The sequence below is a fragment of the Equus przewalskii genome, chromosome 10 (genome assembly GCF_037783145.1).
Source record: "Equus przewalskii isolate Varuska chromosome 10, EquPr2, whole genome shotgun sequence".
NCBI lineage: Eukaryota > Metazoa > Chordata > Mammalia > Perissodactyla > Equidae > Equus > Equus przewalskii.
In genome coordinates, this window is record NC_091840.1 from 41,149,990 (window position 1) to 41,171,190 (window position 21,201).

Consider the following 21,201-nt stretch of genomic DNA (forward strand, 5'->3'; position numbering starts at 1 on the left):
AAACGACCAGCCCTGCAGTAACGAACACCCTACCCAATTGTGATCTTGAAATGCCATTTCCCAGTAAAAGGACTCAGGACCCCTTCAGGACATGGCTGATTCCATGACTGAGGCAAAAAGGAACATGACGAACCTGGAAAATCTTGTCATACCAGATAGCAAGAAAGCTATCAAAGGGTCGAGTCAAAAAGACTCAGGAATGAATTTTGCAGTCTCTCACATAACCAAAAATGGAATAATTCAAATACTGTTAAGGACAACCATTTTAACTTTTTGAAACACCAAAAATGTTTTAATACACAGTTCTGATTCCATGTAAGATAGAGTAATTCACAGCAAAACAACGCCTCCTTCCCCCAAACTCACATACGCAAAAAAAGATGAGATACAAAAATCATCTGTTTAAAGATTTTAAAGAGCTACTGAAAGAATGAGGACGAGATAGGTGAAGTTTCCAAAGAGGGCTGAACTATGGAGAGGTAAGGCGATCTTCTGCAGCTAGTTTCCTTCCTGGGGCATTTGTAGAATCGAGGCAAAAAAAGACTCAGAAATAAGGCTTTTCCCAAGCAAATACCTCTGTTGAGGGAAAGAGAAACCATCTGAGATTTTGGTCATTACCGAGGGCCGGATGACAAAACTGAAGATATGAAGGCGTTTCAAATGCATAATCGGGTGGAAAAGGGTAAAAAGCTAAGCCAAAAACTTCTGAAAAGCAGAGCAGAATTTCAAAGTCTCACAGCCTCAAGAAAACAAAAGACTATTGTTCAGAAACTGCTAGCAGAGGGACCCTAGTAAACACACCCAGTTCTCAATTATAAGCCCTGAAGGGCTACATGCTATATAAACAGGGGCAAACCACAGCAACTGGAACTCTGCAACACTACTACTAGGAGTGTAAATCAGCAATTACTTTGGAAAACCGTCTGGCTTTATCTACTAAAATGAGACATACGCACACTCAGCAATTTCACTACGTATATACCCAACAGAAATGTGTACGCATATTCACCAAAAGATATGGACAACAATGTTTTAGCAGCACTTTCATAATTTCCCAAAACTGGAAACACTCCAAATATCTATCAATAGCAGAAATAGTTAAAAAAAAAAAAAAGTGGTATATTCAAACAAATAAAAACTATACAGCAATGAGAATGACTTACAACTATAAGCTTAATTTCACAAATATAATACTGAGTTAAAGAAGTCAGAACAAAAGATCGCTTACTGTATGATTATGTTACACAGATTTCAAAAACATGCTCAATTCAGGTCAGGAAAGTAGAAACCCTTGGAAAGAGCAGGTAATGACTGGAAGGAAGTGCAGGGGAAGGAGGGATTTCTAGGTTGCTAGCGTTGTTTTATTTCTTGAACTGGGCACTGGTTACACTGGTGTGTTTACTCTGTGAACATCTATTGAGCTGTATATTTACATACATTTGTGCATTTTTTACATGTATAAGTCAACAGAAAGTTTCCTAAATATATGTATTTAAATCCATGAGTTCATAATGATACCAAAAAAAAAACAAAAACAAATTGGTCACTCATAGTGGATACAGAAGAATTGACGTAGACACTGAGGCACTGCCCAGCTTCCCCTTCAGGGAAGGACTTGTTGCCTTTACTACTGGGAGTTCTGACGGTCCCTCAAGGATTGCCTCACCTGAAGAGAATGATTCTACCCAAGGTCTTGCCCTTCCTGGGCAGTCTACATCCAATGACCAATTGATATGGCAATATAAAGGCCTAAACACCTCAGCCCAATTCTGGAAAACTCAGAAGGGCCATTCTAGCTCCAGAGCTCCCCAAAGAGGTTGGCCAAAGCTGATGCTGGGCCTGCAATGCACCATGAATTCTGCATCTGCCCAATCCTCCCTCCTCCCAGGTGTTGATCCCAAGGGAACACCTTAATGAACATCCTGCACTAGGCTTCTAGGGCAGTTAGCAGCATGTGCTAAGAAGGGATTTTAAAGCTGGTAATGAAGGACAAATAGTAACTACAAAAACAATGGAATTGGAAGAATATTACTAAATTCTATGAGCTCTGGAAAAAAAAGATAACAAAAAGCTAATTGACTGCCAGTTGGAAACTCAGTATGAAGCCAGAAGGCCTCTCTGGAAGCTTACAAAGATGCTCTTCTCTCCTATAGCAGGAGGGCAAAGAAACCTAAGGATCAGAACCAGCACTTAATTATCTGAGTTGCTGGGCTCCAAAGGTTAAAGTTCCAAACAAGACAGGTCTGCTATGCCAAGATCAGAGCCCTGCTTGGGAGAGAATAAGACTCTGATACATGTAATGTAAACATCTGGGTTGGTGTTCCCAAAAATCTTGTATCTCCAGATTACCCTGAACCCTCTGAGTGTACAGATGTGACCCATCACTGCTTACTAAGAGTAGACACTCTCCACCTTATTTGAGAACAATTCAGAGGCCTCTCCCCTACAAGACAACAGATGTTCCCCTCAGCATTTGCCACCAACTCCCTTCCTAGCCAAAAGGTTACGAGGGAATTTTCTGGGTGATGAAACTTACTATATCTTGACCATGGTGATGAATGCATGCATTTGTCAAAACTCAGAGTTAAGCTGATATAAATTCAAATGAGAGTGTTATAACATTAGGGTGTTAAATGTAATCCCCATGGTAACCATAAAAAAAATAGCAGTGGAATATACAAAAAGGAAATGAGAAAGAAATTTAAACATTTCACTACAAAAAATAAACACAAAAGAAAACAGTAATGCAGGAAATGAGGGGAAAAAAACCTACAGAGCATATAGAAAACAAATAGTACAATGATAGCAGTAAGTCCCTCCTTATCAGTAATTACTCTAAATGTAAATGGATTAAACTCTCCTATCAAAATACAGAGATTGGCAGAATGGATAAAAATACACGACCAAACCATATGCTGCCTACAGGAAACTCATTTGAGATCCAAAGACACAAACAACTTGAAAGTGAACAGATGGGAAAAGATATTCCATGCAAATATAATCAAAAGAGAGCAGGGGTAGCTATACTAATATCAGACAAAACAGAATGATCAAAAAAAGTTAGGAGACAAAGAAGAACATTATATATATATATATATTTTTTTTTTTTTTTAGGAAGATTAGCCCTGAGCTAACATCCGCTGCCAATCCTCCTCTTTTTGCTGAGGAAGACTGGCCCTGAGCTGACATCCATGCCATCTTCCTCTACTTTATATGTGGGACGCCTACCACAGCATGGCTTGACAAGCAGTGCCACATCCACACCTGGGATCTGAACCAGGGAACCCCAGGCCGCTGAAGCAGAACATCTGCATTTAACAGTTGTGCCACCAGGCCGACCCCAGGACAGTATATATTAATAAAAGGTTCAATACAGTAAGAAGACATCACATTATAAACATTTATGCACCTAATGAAAGACCAAGAAAATACATGAAGCAAAAACTGACAAAATTGAAGAGAGAAACAGACAGTTCTACAACAATAGTTGGAGACTTCAATATCCCACTCACAAATGAAGAAAAAACCAGACAGAAGATAAGTAAGGAAACAGAGGTCATAAAAAACACAATAAGCCAACTAGACCCAACAGACATACACAGAACACTCAACCCAACAACAGAATACACATTCTTCTCAAGTGCACAAGGGATATTTTCCAGGGTAGATCATACTTAAGACCACAAATTACATCTCAGGAGATTTAAAAAGACAGATATCAAACAAAGTATCTTCTCTGACCACAATGGACTGAAGTTGGAAATCAATAACAAAGTAAAACTGGGAAGTTCAAAAAATTGTGAAAATTGAACAATACACTTTTAAAAGACCAATGTTTCAAAGAAGAAATCACAAGGGAAATTAGAAAATACTTACAGACAAATGAAAATGAAAACACAACATACCAAAACTTATGGGATGCAGTGAAGCAGTACTGAGGGGGAAATTCACAGCTATAAACACTAACATTAAAAAACAAGGAAGATTTCAACATCCTAACTTGACAACTTAAGCAACTAGAAAAAGAACAAATGAAACCCAAAACTAATAGAAGGAAGGAAATAATAAAGATGAGAGCAGAGATAAACAATAGAAAAACAGAAAAATAATAGAGAAAAATCAATGAAATCAAAAGTTGGCTTCTTCAAAACGATCAACAAAAGTGACAAACCTTTAGCTAAATGGACTAAGAAAAAAAAGACTCAAATTACTAAAATCAGAAAGTGAGAATATTACTATCAATTCTACAGAACTAAAAAGGATTTAAAGAGAGTACCATGAACTACCATACACCAAAAAAATTGGATAAGCTACATGAAATGGACAAATTCCTAGAAACACAAAACCTACCAAGACTAATCACAAAGAAATAGAAAATCTGAATAGACCTGTATCTAGTAAGGAGATTGATTCAGTAATCAAAAATCTGCCAATAAAGAAAAACCCTGGACCTAATCACTTGACTAGTGAATTCCACCAAGCATTTAAAGAACTAATACCAATCCTTCTCACACTTTTCCAAAAAATTGAAGAGAACATACTTCCTGACTCATTCTATGAAGCCAGCATAACCCTGATACCAAAGCCAGACAAAGATATTATAAGAAAAGAAAATTACAGACCAATATCCCTTATAAACACTTACGCAAAAATCCTCAACAGAATTTTGCAGTATGTCAAAAGGATTACAGACATACTTTGTTTTACTGTGCTTTGCTGTATTGCACTTTGCAGATAATGTGTTTTTTACAAAGTGAAGCTTTGTGGCAATCCTGCGTCAAGGAAGTCTATTGGCGCTATTTTTCCAACAGCATTTGCTCATTTCACGTCTCTGTGTTATATTTTGGCAATTTTTGCAATATTTCTAACGTTTTCATTATTATTATATTTGTTATGGTGATATGTGATCAGTGATCTTTAGTGTTGCTATTGTAATTGTTGGGGGCATGATGAACCACACCAACAAAAGAAAACGAACTGAATAAATGTGTGTTCTGACTACTGCACCAACTGGCCATTCCCCTGTCTCTCCCTCTCCTTGGGCCTCCCTATTCCCCGAGACACAACAATATTGAAATTAGGCCCAACAATAATCCTACAATGACCTCTAAGCGTTCAAGTGAAAAGAAGAGTCCTACACCTCTCACTTTAAACCAACAGCTAGAAATGACTAAGCTTAGTGAGGAAATCAAAAGATGAGATAGGCCAAAAGCTAGGCCTCTTGTGCCAAACAGTTAGCCAAGTCGTGAATGCAAAGGAACAGATCTTGAAAGAAATTAAAAGCGCTGCTCCAGGTAACACACAAATGATAAAGCAAAACAGCCTTATTGTTGATATGGAGAAAGTTTTAGTGGACTGGATAGAAGATCAGCCACAACATTCCCTTAAGCCAAAGCCTAATGCAGAGCAAGGCCCTAACTTTCTTCAATTCTACAAAGGTTAAGAGAGGTGAGGAAGCCGCAGAAGAAAAGTTTGAAGTTTGAAAAGGTGGTTCATGAGGTTTAAGGAACGAAACCATCTCCATAACATAAAAGTGCAAGGTGAAACAGCAAGTGCTGATGAAGAAGCTGCAGCAAGCTATCCAGAAGATCTCACAAAGATAATTAATGAAGGTGGCTACACTAAACAACAGATTTCCAATGTAGACAAAACACCCTTACACTGGAAGAAGATGCCATCTAGGACTCTCATAGCTACAGAGAAGCCAATGCCTGGCCTCAAAGGACAGGCTGACTCTTCCTGTTAGGGGCTAATGCAGCTGGTGACTAAGTTGAAGTCAGTGCTCATTTACCATTCCAGAAATCCTAGGGCCTTTAAAATTATGCTAAATCCACTCTACCTGTGCTCTACCAATGCAACAATAAAGCCTGGATGACAGCACATCTGTCTACAACATGGTTTACTGAATATTCTAAGCCCACTGTTGAGTCCTACTTCTCAGAAAAATAGATTTCTCCCAAAATATGACTGCTTACTGACAGTGCACTTGGTCACCCAAGAGCTCTGATGGAGATGTACAATGAAATTAATATTGTTCTCATGCCTGCTAACACATCAGTTCTGCAGCCCATGGATGAAGGAGTAATTTCAACTTTCAAGTCTTATTATTTAAGAGATACATTTCATAAGGCTATAGCTGCCATACATAGTGATTCCTCTGAAGAATCTGGGCAAGGTGAATTGAAAACCTTCTGGAAAGGATTTGCCATGCTAGGCACCATTAAGAACATTTGTGACTCATGGGAAGAGGTCAAAACACGAGCATTAACAGGAGTTTGGAAGACGTTGATTCCAGCTCTCATGGATGACTTTGAAGGATTCAAGACTTCAATGGAGGAAGTAACTGTAGATGTGATAGAAACAGAAAGAGAACCAGAATTAGAAGTGGAGCCTGAAGATGTGACTGAATTACTACAATCTCATGATAAAACTTTAATGGATGAGGAATAGCTTCTTACGGATGAGCAAAGAAATTAGTTTCTTGAGATGGAACCTATTCCTGGTGAAGACACTGTGAAGATTGTTGAAATGATAACAGAGGATTTCGAATATTACATAAACTTAGTTGAAAAAGCAGCAAGAAAGTCTGAGAGGACTGACTCTAATTTTGAAAGTTCCGTGGGTAAAATGCTATCAAACAGCACTGCCTGTTACAGAGAAATAGTTGATGAAAGTCATCAATGCAGTAAACTTCACTGTTATCTTATTTTAAGATAACTGCCACAGCCACCCCAACCTTCGGCAACTACCGCCCTGATCAGTTAGCAGCCATTAACATTGAGGCAAGACCCTCCACCAGCAAAAAAGTTTATGACTCACTGAAAGCTCAGATGATGGTTAGAATTTTTAGCAATAAAGTATTTTTTAAGTAAGGTATATACGTTGTTTTCTTAGACATAATGCTATTGCACACTTAATAAACTACAGTATAGTGTAAATGCAACTTTTATATGCACTGGGCACCAAAAAATTTGTGTGACTCACTTTATTGTGATATTCCCTTTATTGCAGTGGCCTATGGAACCTGCAACATCTCCAAAGTATGCCTGTATACACCATGACCAAGTGGGATTTATTCCTGGAATGCAAGAATGGTTCAACATACGAAAATTGATCAATGTAACAGGCTATATCAACAAAAGTGATGCAGAAAAAGTATTTGACAAAATTTAACACCCTCTCATGATAAAAACATTCAACAAATAGCAATAGAAAGATACCACCTCAACATCATAAAAGTCATATATGAGAAACCCACAGCAAACATCATACTCAATTGTGAAAGACTGAAAGCTTTTCCTCTAAGAAGAGGAACAAGACAAGAACGCCTGCTTTCACCACTTCTATTCAACACAGTACTGAAGTTATAGCAAGAGCAATTAGGCAAGAAAAAGAAGTAAAATGCCTCCAAATTGGAAAGGAAGAAGTAAAATCATCTCTGTTCTCAGACGACATGATCCTATATGTAGAAAACCCTAAAGATTCCACAAAAGAAGCTATTAGAACTAATAAATGAATTCATCAAAGCAGCAGGATACAAAGTCAACACATAAAAATCAGTTGCATTTCTATATATGAACAATGAAAAATACGAAAAGGAAATTACAAAAACAATTCCATTTACAATAGCATCAATAAGAATAAAATACTTAAAAATTGACTTAACCAAGGCAATGAAAGACTTGTACAGTGAAAACTACAAAACATTGCCGAAAGAAATTAAAGAAGACATCAACAAATGTAGACACATCCCTTGTTCACGGAGTAGAAGACTCACTATTGCTAAAATGTCGATGCTGTCTAAAATGGTCCACAGAGTCAATGCACTCTCCATCAAAATCCCAACGACCTATTTGCAGACACAGAAAACCCAACCTAAAATTCATACAAAATCTCAAGGGACCCTGAATAGCCAGAAAAATCTTGATAAAGATGAACAAAGTTGGAAGACTCACACTTTCTCATTTCAAAACTTACTACAAAGTTACAATAATTAGAACAGTGTGGTATTGGCATAAAGACAGACACACAGACCAATAGAAGAGAAGAGAGAGCCCAGAAATAAACCCTCACATACACGATCAAATGACTTTTGACAAAGGTGCCAAGACTATTCGATGGGGAAAGGGCAGTCTTTTCAACAAATGGTGCTGAGGGGCCATGGCTGAGTGGTTAAGTTCACATGCTCTGCTTCAGTGGCCCAGGGTTTCACCAGTTCGGATCCTTGGCACAGACGTGGCACCACTCGTCAGGCCATGCTGAGGCGGCGTCCCACATGCCACAACTAGAAGGACCCACAACTAAAAAATATATAACTGTATATTGGGGGGATTTGGGGAGGAAAAAAGCAGAAAACAAAACAAAACAAAAGAAGATTGGAAATAGTTGTTAGCTCAGGTGCCAATCTTTAAAAAAAATAAAATAAACAAATGGTGCTGGGTATCCCCAGTCAAAGGAATGAAGTTGGACCCTCACCTAACATCATGTACAAAAATTAACTCAAAATGGATCAAAGACCTAACTGTAAGACCTAAAATAATAAGATTCTTAGCAGAAAACATAGGAAAAAAACTTCATGACATTGTATTTGGTAACAGTTTCTTGGATACAACACCAAAGGTACAGGTTACAAAAGAAAAAATAAACAAATTGGACTTCAAGAAAATTTTAAAATTTTGTGAACCAAAAGACACTAACCAGAGTAAAAAGGCACCCCACAGAATGGCAGAAAATATTTGCAAGTCATATATTTTGATAAGGAATTAATATCCAGAATATAGAGAGAACTCCTAAAACTCAACAACAAAAAAACAAACAACCTGATTCAAAAACGGGCAAAGGACTTGAATAGACATTCCAAAGAAGACATAAAAACGGCCAATGAGCACATGAAAAGGTGCTCAAAATCACTAATCATAAGGGAAATGCAAATCAAAACTAGAATGAGATACCAATTCACACCTATTAGGATGGCTATTATCCAAAAAACAGAAAACCAGGGCTGGTCCCGTGGTGTAGTAGTTAAGTTTGCATGCTCTACTTTGGCGGCTCAGGGTGTGCGGGTTCAGATGCCTGGTGCAGATCTACACACCACTCATAAAGCCATACTGGGGCGATGTCCCAAATACAAAAAATAGAGGAAGACTGGCACAGATGTTAGCTCAGGGACAATCTTCCTCAAGCAAAAAGAGGAAGATTGGCAACAGATGTTAGGTCAGGGCCAAGCTTCCTCACCAAACAAAAACAAAAACAAAAAACCAACAACTATTGGAGAGGATGTGGAGAAACTGGAAGCTTTGTGCACTATTGGTGGGAATGTAAAATAAGATAGCCACTATGCAAAACAGTATGGAAGTTCCCTTGAAAAATTAAACACAAAATTACCATACAATCCAGCAATTCCACTTCTGGGTATATACCCAAAAGAAATGAAAGCAGAGTTTCAAGAGATATTGTACACCCATGTTCATAGCAGCATTATTCATAATAGCTAAACCTGGAAGCAACCCAGGCGCCCAATAATAGATGAATGGATAAGCAAAATGTGGTATACACATAAAATGGAATATTATTCAGCCTTAAAAAGGAAGAGAATTCTGTGATGTGCTATAACATGGATGTATCTTCGGACATCAGGCTAAGTGAAATAAGCCAGTCACAAAAAGGCGGAAGGGAGAGCGGATAATTATTGTTTAATAGGTATAGAGTTTCAGTTTTACAAGATGAAAAGAGTTATGGAGATGGATGGTAGTAATGGTTGCACAACAATGTGAATGTATTTAATACCACTGAACTATACACTTAAAAATGGTTAAGATGGTAAATTTTGTTATGTGTATTTTACCACAATAAAAAAGAAAGCAAAGAAAAACTCAAATTGTACACTTAAAAGGGTGAATGTTGCCATATGTAAATTATACTTTAATCTTTCTAATTCTGAGATCAGGAATGGATTCCAACATTTACTGAATACCTGCTGTGTGCCAGTTAGCAATGTAAGAAGCTGGGAACACGAAGATGAATAAATGTACCCTCCAGGTACCAATAATTCTAGAATTCTCCCCTAATCTTTCTTCTCTTCTCCCTGGACAAAGTTAGTTCTTCTTGGGCAATCTCATGTATTTATTGACTATCTTACTGATGACTACTATGATGACTAAGATAGTCCCCAGAGTCCCACCCCTCAGAGTACACCTGCATAGTCCTCTCCCTCGAGAGTGAGAAAGACGTGCAAATATCATGGGATACTCCTTTCATGATTGTTACATTATATGGCAAAAGGGGCTTTGCAGATGCAATTAAAGTCCCTAATCAGTTGACTTTGAGTTAATTAAAAGAGATTATCTGGGATGAGCCTGTAATGAGCCATAAAAGAGATCTGAAGCAGCAAAAATGCTTTCTGTTAGCCTTGAAGAAGCAAATTACCATGCTTGGGGAAGGCCACATGGCAGGGAACAGCAAGCAGCCTCTGGGAGCTGAGGGCCTCAGTCCCACAACTGTAAGGACCCAATTTCTACCAGCAACCAGTGAGTCTAGAAGAGGACCCTAAGCCTCAGATGAGGTCATAGCCCCAACCAGAGCCTTGATTTCAGCCTGGTGAGAATCTGAGCAGAGAACTCAGCTAATCAATGCCCAGCTTCCTGACCCACAAAAACTGTGAGATAATCATTTTGTGTTGGGGCCAGCCTGGTGGTGCAGCGGTTAAGTTTGCCTGTTCCGCTTCAGCAGCCCATGGTTCGCCGGTTCGGATGCCAGGTGTGGACACGGCACCGCTTGGCACTCCATGCTGCAGTAGGCGTCCCACGTATAAAGTAGAGGAAGATGGGCACGGGTGTTAGCTCAGGGCCAGTCTTCCTCAGCAAAAAAGATGGGGATTGGCAGCAGTTAGCTCAGGGCTAATCTTCCTCAAAAAAAAATTGTTTTAAATAATAATAATTTTGTGTTGTTTTAAGCCACTACGTTTGTGGTAGTTTGTGACAGAGCAATAGAAGACTAATGCAACTACCAAATCTTTCTCTTCGCATGTGTTATCCAAATGCCTATTTGGTATCTCCACATGGGTATCTTGCAGGCACTTCAAACGTAGTGTTTCTAAAATTTAATTTATAATCTCCCTACTATGTTTCCTATCTTACTAAATAGTACCACAATCCACCCCGTTTTTCAAGTCTGAGATCTGAGAATCATCTTTGATACTTCCTTTATTCCCTTCCTCTCATCTCCCTTTAGTCAGTCAGACTGATAAAAATGCAAGTAACTGGGCATGCACAACTCAGCTCTACCCTTAATTTACTTGGGAACAGGCTTCCTACAGGGTGCAAGAATTTTCCTCTACATCAACATGCCAAGAGTTGACCAAGGGCTTAGTCCTGCAGAGGGGAATGACCAGCACTGCCTGGGACTGAGTGGGTAAGTCTGCCTACCTCTGAGATTTAGTCAATAGGCCCATTTGGGTCTTCAACTTCACAATGATCAGCAAAAATATTTATATATACATTTACATTTAAATATATTTCATATATATTTTGGCCTCCACCTTTATACTCTTATATTTCTGAACTTGTGCAGAAGCCAGGCAGGGAAGAAAAGTGTATTCAGGCCCCCCCAACCCCCGCCCCCGGGCTCCCAGAAACAGCACTAAAATCTATGCAGAAGAAATAGTAAGATTAGGGGTTCGTAAGTGACCAAAATTTTATGAGATAAGGTGGTCAGGAAAAGCTCTCTGGAGATGCGACATTTGAGCAGAGACCTAAATGAGGTAAGAGAATGGGAAGACCCATGCAAAGATCTGAAGAAGAGCATGCAAGGCACTCGTGGTAGGTACAATGGATCTGTGGCATATTCAGAGCCTAGCAAAGAGGCCATTGTGACTAAACCAACGGGAACAAAAGAAGAAAATATAGGGGATGAGGTCAGAAAGAAAAGCCAGCATGGGTCAGATCCTGAAAAGCCTTATGTGTCATTTTAACAGCTTTGAATTTGCGTTTGATCTTGCGGCAGACTATATTTTCTAAATATGGTCACTGCACCTTTCGACCCACATGCGCTCCTGCAATAACACCTTGTCACTCCTGCATCAAGAAGTGGAGACTATTTTTCCATTTCCTTGCATTAGGCAGGTCCTGTGACTGTTCTAATCGATAAAATATGGCAGAAGGGATACTGTGCCAGCTCAAGGCACTGCCCTTAATTGGTCTGACAGTTTTCCTTTCCCTCCCCCTGGAAGCCAGCTGCCATGTACAAAGTGTGATTACTCTGAGACCACCATGCTGTGAGAGGCGCAGGCCACATGGAGAGATTCTGAAGATGCCATGTGGAGAGAGAGGCCAGAAGCACTGAGGTGCCAGACATGTGACTGAAGAAGTCATATTGGAACAGATTCTCCAGCCCCAGCGACCCCAGCCAACACCATGTGGAACAGAGAACTACCCAGCTGAACCTGTCACGAATACCTGATCCGCAAAATTGTGAACAAAATAAACAGGCTGTTTTAAGCTACAAAGCTTTAGAGTAGTTCGTTATGCAGCAACAGATAACGAAAAGAGAGGCGAAGAAGATACTGAAGAGATGTAAACAAGAGAGTAACACGATCTCATATATGTTTTTTAAAGAGACTTCTTGCCACTGTATGTTCAAAGACAGACTAGGCAAAAGAAGATGGCAGCGTAAATCAGGCTAGCAAAAATAGAGGAGAAATTGTGGAAGATGCTATAATACATTTGGAAGATGGGGTAGGGGGATACTAATTTAAAACGGCAAGCTGATCTGAAGCTCATTTGAAAGAATAGGGGCCAGCCGGTGGCACAGCAGTTAAGTTCGCACGTTCCGCTTCTCGGCAGCCCGGGGTTCGCCGGTTTGGATCCCGGGTGCAGACATGGCACTGCTTGGCAAAAGCCATGCTGTGGCAGGCATCCCACGTATAAAGTAGAGGAAGATGGGCATGGATGTTAGCTCAGGGCCAGTCTTCCTCAGCAAAAAGAGGAGGATTGGCAGTAATTAGCTCAGGGCTAATCTTCCTCAAAAAAAAAAAAAACAATAAATTGTGAAAATATCAAAGATATTTTTGAAAAACAAGAACAAGAGGAGACTTGTGTTATCAAGTATTAAAACATTCTATTGAGCTCTTATAACAAAACCAGCACATTCTAAGTATAAATTACAGTCAAAGACAGATATTGGTATGTACATAGAAATTTAACATGATAAAGGTAATATTTCAAATCAGCAGTAAAAGAATGAATTAATCAATAAAACATTACCAGATCAACTGGTTATCCATCTGAAACAGTAACCCATGCCAAATCTTAAAATATATGCATGTGTGCACGTGTGATTAAGAATCTACTGCAAAAAAAAAAAAAAGCCACAAAACTATTAAGAAAAATACTAAAGAATAATTTCATAATATGGAGAACAGATTTTGCTAAGCAAGACAAAATCCAGGCCAATATATTTGCCTATATAAAAATGTTTAAATTCTGTTAAAAAAAAAAAAAAACCCGACACTACTGACAAAGAAAAAGACAAGTAACAGACAGAAAGCAAAAGACTGTGCAACTAGAAGCCAAAATGTTTACATAACTAATATTATGTATTATTGTATTATAATTAAGAGGACTCAATGGAAAAACTGTTGAAGAAATATGAAGCAATTCACAGATGTCAGTAAATACATGAAAATACGCTAATTTCAGCAATAATTTTTAAAGTACAAAATAAAATTAGACCATTTTTGTGACTTTTTTCCAAAATAAAGTCAGGTACTATTGGAACACATAAAAACAAAGAAAACCAAAAGAACGAAATAATAACAAAAAAAGATCATCGTATTTGAGAAGTAATAATGAGATGATTTCTTCTTTTCTTTTACTTTTACAAGTTTCTCTTATTTTCAACTGGCATGAATTATTTTCCCAATTGGGAAAAAAGTAAATTAAACTCTTCTTTAAACATTTCATGCTACCTTATATAAATCTTTGGATATTATGGCAGAAATGTAAAGGGTCTAAACTACATGAAGAAAAATAATCGCCTTTTAATTATGATCTGTATTAACAAATTGTTAGCTACTTAAGATACAGATTTCAACAAATAAGAGGATTTAGCAAGAGAAGGCATAACATTAAGCAAAACACAATGAACAATGGATAATCTGTCTCTGGTTGCACTCAGAAAATTCTTCAAAAGGTCACAGGCTAAAAACTTTGCCTGTGTACATTTGAACCAGTTTCTAAAAGGCCCCTCAGACCATGACAGAGTGGGGATGACATTAAAACTCACTTAATAGAAGTTTTCGTCTAAATGAAAGAAAAAGCAAAGAAAAAATCATACTGGGGGCAAAAAAGCACCTAGAAAAAATCATACTAGGAAAAAAAGATGCATCAACTATAGATACCAAGTAAGAAACATAAATCAGGAAAATGTATCAAATATTTATACTGGTTATATTATCACATTTCCCAAAGTGATCTCTCCACTGGTATATAATACGACTTTATATGTCACCTAATGAACGCTGAAGTTTTTAAGTTTTACACTCACTTTTAACATGTGATTTAAAAAATATAATTAGCACATCGAACATGATTACAAAGATATCATTCCTTTGACAACTCTAAGTGAAAAAGGCAAGCCAACATAAAGTCGTCAAGCTAAAGAAATGATATAGGATATGCCTAAACTGACACTACATGAATGACCAAAGTTAGGAAAACATTGTGTAACATCTGAAATTTAATACTGAGCTCAAAAAACAGATTATTAAATAATCAACTGTTTTGTTTTTAAAATACAGACACTATAAAAACATTTTGGGGCATGAGATTAGCATGGAGCCAAACTAGTTTCGTGAAGTGAATTCCAACATCATCCTTCCCTAAACACTTCTTGCTTTTAGTTTCTTCCCTTCCCACTATTCTGAACTTACAGACTACCCAAATTTTTCCATACATAGAACCCCTGATTCACAAAGAAAGAACCTCTTTATACCAGCAGTCCCAACCACTAAGGAAGCTCCAAAAGCAGATTCCCAAGTGCCCTATCCAGATTCTCCAGATATATACTATCAAGGCAAGGGAAGATTTGTTTCTGTCAAACATAAACTTGGATCACATGGTTCCCATAAAAAAATCCTGACTCTTCCTTTTTCCCTCATCTCTGTTCTCTTCAGTATAATAGTTCAGTACAAAAGCCATTAGGAAGAGCAGAGCAAGGTATGCATCTGTGTGTGTTTGGGGGAGCGAGGGATGTAGGAGTTGGAGCTGGATGAGCAAGGCATTTGTGTGGAGGAAATGTAGCACCAGCAGGGTGAAGTGGGTGTCCACGTGCAAAAGGCAGCCCGGCAATGGGTGTCAGAGCATGAATAGGATAAGAAAGACTCCCATGGAGAGGGTAGCCAGGCACAGGATCTCAGAATCCAAGTAGGGTGAGAAGGGTATCTACATTGGAGAGCAGGACACATAGGGTGTCAGAGCCCAAATGGGATAAGGAGGGTGTCCATGAGGAGGGAAACCCAGAGTTGGGTATCAAAGCCTGACTGGGACGAAGAGACAAGAAAGTGGCGCCCAAGCAAGGAGTGCTGGGCTGTGTTGGGCTTCTGCATGGTGGGAAAAAGGGTGTTCTGGCACAGAGTCTCAGTAGGGTGAGGAGGATGTCCAGCACAGGGTAGGGAATGTGAACCTGAGCAAGGTAAGGAGGGCATCTACACAGGGTGGAAACGGGGGTTCGGGGATAACAAGGGGTGTTGGAATCCAAGTAGAGTGAGAAGGGTATTTACGCTTGGGAGCAAGTGATAGTAAGGAATGACAGTGATGGGAAATGGGTTACATAGAAGGGGAATGATCAGGGGCCGGCCCCGTGGCCCAGTGGTTAAGTTCACGCACTCCGCTTTGGTGGCCCAGGGTTTCACTGGTTTGGATCCTGGGCACAGACACGGCATCGCTCACCAGGCCATGCTGAGGCAGCGTCCCACACAGCACAGCCGGAGGCACTCACAACTAGAATATACAACTATGTATTGGGACACTTTGGGGAGAAGAAGAAAATAAAATTAAAAAAAAAAGATTGGCAACAGATGTTAGCTCAGGTGCCAATCTTTAAAAAAATGGGGAATGATCAAATAAGCAAATATATTAAGAAAAATGAGAGCCAGGTTTTTTACTGCCAGAGAAAGATGTTACAAAGAAAGAAAACTACGAAGAACTCTCTCATGTTGAACTAAAACTAGAAGTAGTATAAACACATAGTTTTCAATATATGGAAATAAATATTGATATAAATGTGCACACACATACAGATAGATAGGCATACATATATTCCCCAGTTCTGTCCACTGAGAAGGCTTAGAAATAATGACAACTCAGTAATGATGAGTACACCTAGCCCCCCAGATCTTGGTTTCTAAATACCATTCTCCTCTAAAAGGAACCAGGGCTCCCTAGAGAAATGTCTGATTCTAGTCCTGAAACACAGGAAAGTCCTGAGAAGCCTGGAACATTTTGTTATGCCAGAAAGAAAAGAAACACTCAAAGAATGATGGAGACACGTCAAAAGGACGTAGAAGCCAAACTAAAGGGACTCCCACTGGCCAAATCTGGAATAATTTGAGCATGAAAACAGTGATGATAAAACAGATTGTCCTCCACCGAATAAGAGAGACAATTAGTCTGTATTCATAGGAATACTTGAATAAATCAAAAATTTGATGTATAATGGGGATATTTGCACAGTTTCTAAGTACCCCCATACAATGTGTGTGTTTATAAGGGGAAAGAGTAACTTTACAAGGGAGAAGTTTGGTTCATCATCTTAATCAAGTGATGAAAAGTTAGCAGTAATAGGACAATCTAAATTGTACCATCAGATAGGATATAATAAGAACACAGCACTGCATCTGAGATATTCCTATCAAACATGTATAACATAAACCCAATCATAAGAAAATATTAAACAAACCCAAATTGAGGAATACAAAATAACCAGATAGCTTCAAAAGTGTCAGGGTCATTAAAGTCAAGGAAATACTGTTCAGGAATGAAAGAGACAAAAGAGGCATAACAACTAAATGTAACGTGATTCTTGACTGGATCCTTTTTATATAAAGGACATTACTGGGACAATGGGTAAAACTTAAAAGGGTCTGAGAATTAGATGGCAGTGGTAATGTATCAGTGTTAATTTCCTGATTTTGACAGGTGTATTGTGGGTAACGAAGCAACACGTTTTCATCTGTAGGAAAGAAAGTGAAGTATTCAGGGGTGACAGGGCATCACATCAGCAACTTACAGTCAAATGGTTCAGGAAGAAAACTCTTTGTGCTTTACTTGTAGCTTTCCTATAAGTTTATGATTGCTTCAAAACAAAAGAAAAAGACTTAAAAATTCTGCTTGAGCTCTAATTCAATATAGGTTAAACAGGTTTTGGAGGGGTAGGTGTTTAGTGGGTAGGAGGAGAACCTAAAACTATTTACAACAGCATTTCTATAGAGAAAAATTGCCTGAGTTCACATAAACTTACAAGTGAAGTGTCAGCACATAACCCATTCACAGGTTGAGAGTTGTACTAGCTTTAGTAATAATTTAGCTTTCCAAAATCTGACGCTCAAACTCAGCATTCAGGAAGGAGAAGTATCTTTGCAAGCTACAAAATAATTCTGTTCCTAAACTCAAACAAAAATCCCCTAGTTATTAATTTAATCTATAGAGAAGGCCATGTTCTCTAACCATAAGTGCTAAAATCCAGCAATCATTTATTTTTGAATTTATAACTAATGACAACCACATACAGGTAAAATCAAATATGCCTAAGAATAACACTTTATTCACTTTTCCTTGAAGACTTAAAACCACTGGTGATATCACAATACAGTAATACTATTATATGTGTTATTATAAGAGGCTGAGATTTATAATCTAACAGGATCTACAATCTATTAAGTATCTAACCGAATTTTCTGTAGTACTCCCAAGTTTAAGTTGAAAGTACTACCTCATGAAAACACTGACTATTATTTTCTGAATAAATCTGAGAAATATAAAAAGGACAAGGAAGGGAAAGTGTGGAAAGCAAAAAGAAGAGGGTAGCAAAAACACCAAACAAACCAACAAGCTCAGAAATGTGGGAATCTCAATTTACAATAGAAACAATGTACAAATATTGATCAAGTACTAGTTTAATTAACTTATACTTCTAAATATGTTTGGAACACTGGGCTGGAAGAAGTTGATCCCACTAATGCAGTATGGGGCAGCCAGTCTCCAAGATAGCTCCCAAGGAGCCACACCTCCTGATATCCACACTTCTCTCATTGTACCAGGGTTGGTCATTCTAACTACTACTAGAATACGGCAGAAGTGATGATGTGTCTCCTCTGAGATTAGGTTATCAAAAACAGAGGATATCATCTTGAACTGGCTTGTTTTCTTCTCTTTCTTTTTTTTTTTTTTTTGAAGATTTTATTTTTCCTTTTTCTCCTCAAAGCCCCCCGGGTACAAAGTTATGTATTTTTAGTTGTGAGCCCCTCTAGTTGTGGTATGTGGGACGCCACCTCAGCAGGGCTTGATGAGTGGTGCCATGTCCATGCCCAGGATTCAAACTGGGAAAACCCTGGGTCACCAAAGCAGAGCGCGAGAACCTAACCACTCGGCCATGGGGCCGGCCCCATGGCTTGTTTTCTTTCTTTCTTTCTCTCCCTCTCTCTCTCTTTCTCTCTCTCTCTCTTTTTTTTTTCTCACTTGCTCTAGAGGAAGCCAAGAGCCACGTCATGAGGACACTCAGGTGGCCTACGGAGAGGTCCAAATGGCAAGGAACTAAAAGCCTCCTGCCAACACTCAGGCAAGTGAATTTAGAAGCGCATCCTCCCCCCAGTCAAGCTTTCAGATGCCTGCAACCCCAGCCAACAGCTGGACTGCAGCCTCAAAAGAGAACCTGAACCAGAGGCACCCAGCTAAGCCACTCTCACATTTCTGACCCAAAGAAATTGTGAGATAATAATAGCCTGTTGTTTTAAACTGTAAAATTTTGAGGTAATTTTTTTTGCAGTAATAGATAACTAATATATTGTGGGTCTAAGTGCTGGAGGGCTAGAGAGCACCAATCACAGACCCCTCAAGAGAAGAAAAATAAGACTTTGTCCTAAGAGATCCTTGCTGGCTACAGAAAAGGTATACAAAAAGAGTAACATTTAAATTCTAATCAAAAGGCCACTTATAATTCTACTGAATGAACACCATCAAATAACTTCTAAGGAAAAAAAAGGAGAGTATTTCTTGTATCTGAAATTACATATCCTTCCTAGCCTCTAGGTTACCCAGAATTTCTAACACCCATTTCAGATTTTTTTTTTTTAAAGACTGAGCACTTTATTTGCGGCAGGCACTATGCTGGGTACTGGTGATATAACTGTGAAGAAGTTAAGCATGATCTCTGCCCTAGCAATACTTTTCAAACAGCAAAATTTCTATACTATAAGGGATATTTTAGTGATAAATGACTCTACAGATATATTGTTTTATTGTATTGTTGACACAAAACTTTTATCTTTATAAATTAAATACTAGAGCTCTTCTATTTGATCATCCAATATAATAATATTCCTATAAATAACATAATTACTAGTTAAGACTTACTGAGCACAACTACCAGGCACTAAACACATTCTACACCTCATTTAATATCACAATTATCGTTATCCTGATTAATCTCTTAGTCTCATTCTCTGCCACTCTCTTCTCACTCTCCCACCACTTTCCTCACTCGTATTTTCAGAGATGCCATCCCTGAATCCCAGAGCAGACCTCCCACACACTCTGTGAGCCTCCTTGACCTCTCCTACGAGGTTCTTAAAACAACTGTGATTAAATAACCAGATGATACACTGTTTAATACCCATCCTCATGCAAGAATGCAAGTTCCACAGGAGTAGGGAAAGTACCTTTCCTGTAACCTGATTTACCTCCTGGGGTTAGAAGTTTAAAAAGGCAATTAATAAATGCTTACTGAATAAAAGAGTCAACTAGTGTGTTACACTGACTCTCCTGTCTCCCTTAACAACAATCTCTTTATTATCTAATGCGTGTGCGTCAAACTGCGGTCCAAGAACAAAGGTGGTCCCTGCTAGTCTGTCCTCTAGTCTACACGGTTTGGTGATTTCAGAGGAAAAAACCCAATCACCATTTCCTTCATCTATATTTTACAAACGAACTGCAAAATAATATTTCTACAATAATCCTATTACTTCCTAATTGAGTGAAAATCCTCCATACCATTAACCATAAGTCTCTTCCTTCCACCTAGCTCTCAGAATCCTAGAACCAGACACAAATCTTCCCAGGTAAGCAACTGGGCAGTACTCCTGGAGAAACTGACAACCAAGGAAAAGATGTGCATTTAGAGGGCTTCCAACGTTCAGCTAGCTTGCCACCAACTCACCCTGTGCATGAGTTTCCAGGCCTCTCACATTTAAGAGTAAATATTTAAAGTGAGAAAAGACAGCCTAGAATCACCAAGCATAATGAAGGCCTGTTAACATGAAAGAAAGGAAACCAAGTAAACATACACAAACAAATTAATTTTGAGAAAAAAGACAATGCAGGAATGAAAAAGCTTCACACAAAAAAAATTTAATTAACACCCTAAAAGACATTAGAAAAGATTTTAAAGGATGCTATTTTAAAATGAAAGAGAGAGCAAGTGAGAATAAAGAACAATAAAGAACATTCAGAAAGTTAAATATGACAGCATGTCATGAGTTCCCAAGACCACCCCCAGGTCAGTGGTTTGCTAGAAGGACTCACAGGACTCGACACATAGTCACAGTCACAGCTATGATTTATTACAGCAAAAGGATACAAAACAAAATTAGAGAAAGGAAAAGGCGCAAGTCCAGAGGACCCCAGACGCAACCTTCCAAGAGTCTTCTCCCAGTGAAGTCAGACAGGACATGCCAAATTCCTCCAGCAATGAGCTGCGACAGCACGTTAGAAATCCTGTCTACCAGGTAAGTTCACTGGAGACTCAGTGCTCAGGGTTTTATTGGGGGCACCCTCTGCCTAGCACATACTGAAGTTCCAGACATCCAGATGGAAAGCAGATGTTTATCATAAATCACGTTTGTACAGTTTTAAGTACAGTGAGCCATTCTTATCGAGGAATGGTAGGAACCCTTCCAAAACCCAAGTTCCCAGACACAAGCCAAGGGCCCAC

At 38.7% G+C, this 21,201-nt stretch overlaps 1 protein-coding gene across 23 annotated transcripts in view; it reads right to left on the reverse strand.

The window, feature by feature from the left end:
- NF1 (neurofibromin 1) overlaps positions 1-21,201 on the reverse strand; it is a 240,137-nt gene that overhangs the window by 188,044 nt on the left and 30,892 nt on the right. Inside the window, exon 1 of one of the 23 annotated variants that reach the window (XM_008522604.2) lies at positions 6,146-6,343. The exons of the other annotated variants lie outside the window; for them this stretch is intronic. The gene's annotated coding sequence lies outside the window, so the exon portion shown is untranslated. Of the gene's footprint in view, positions 1-6,145; positions 6,344-21,201 lie in introns of those variants that run through there. 23 annotated transcript variants of the gene reach the window in all.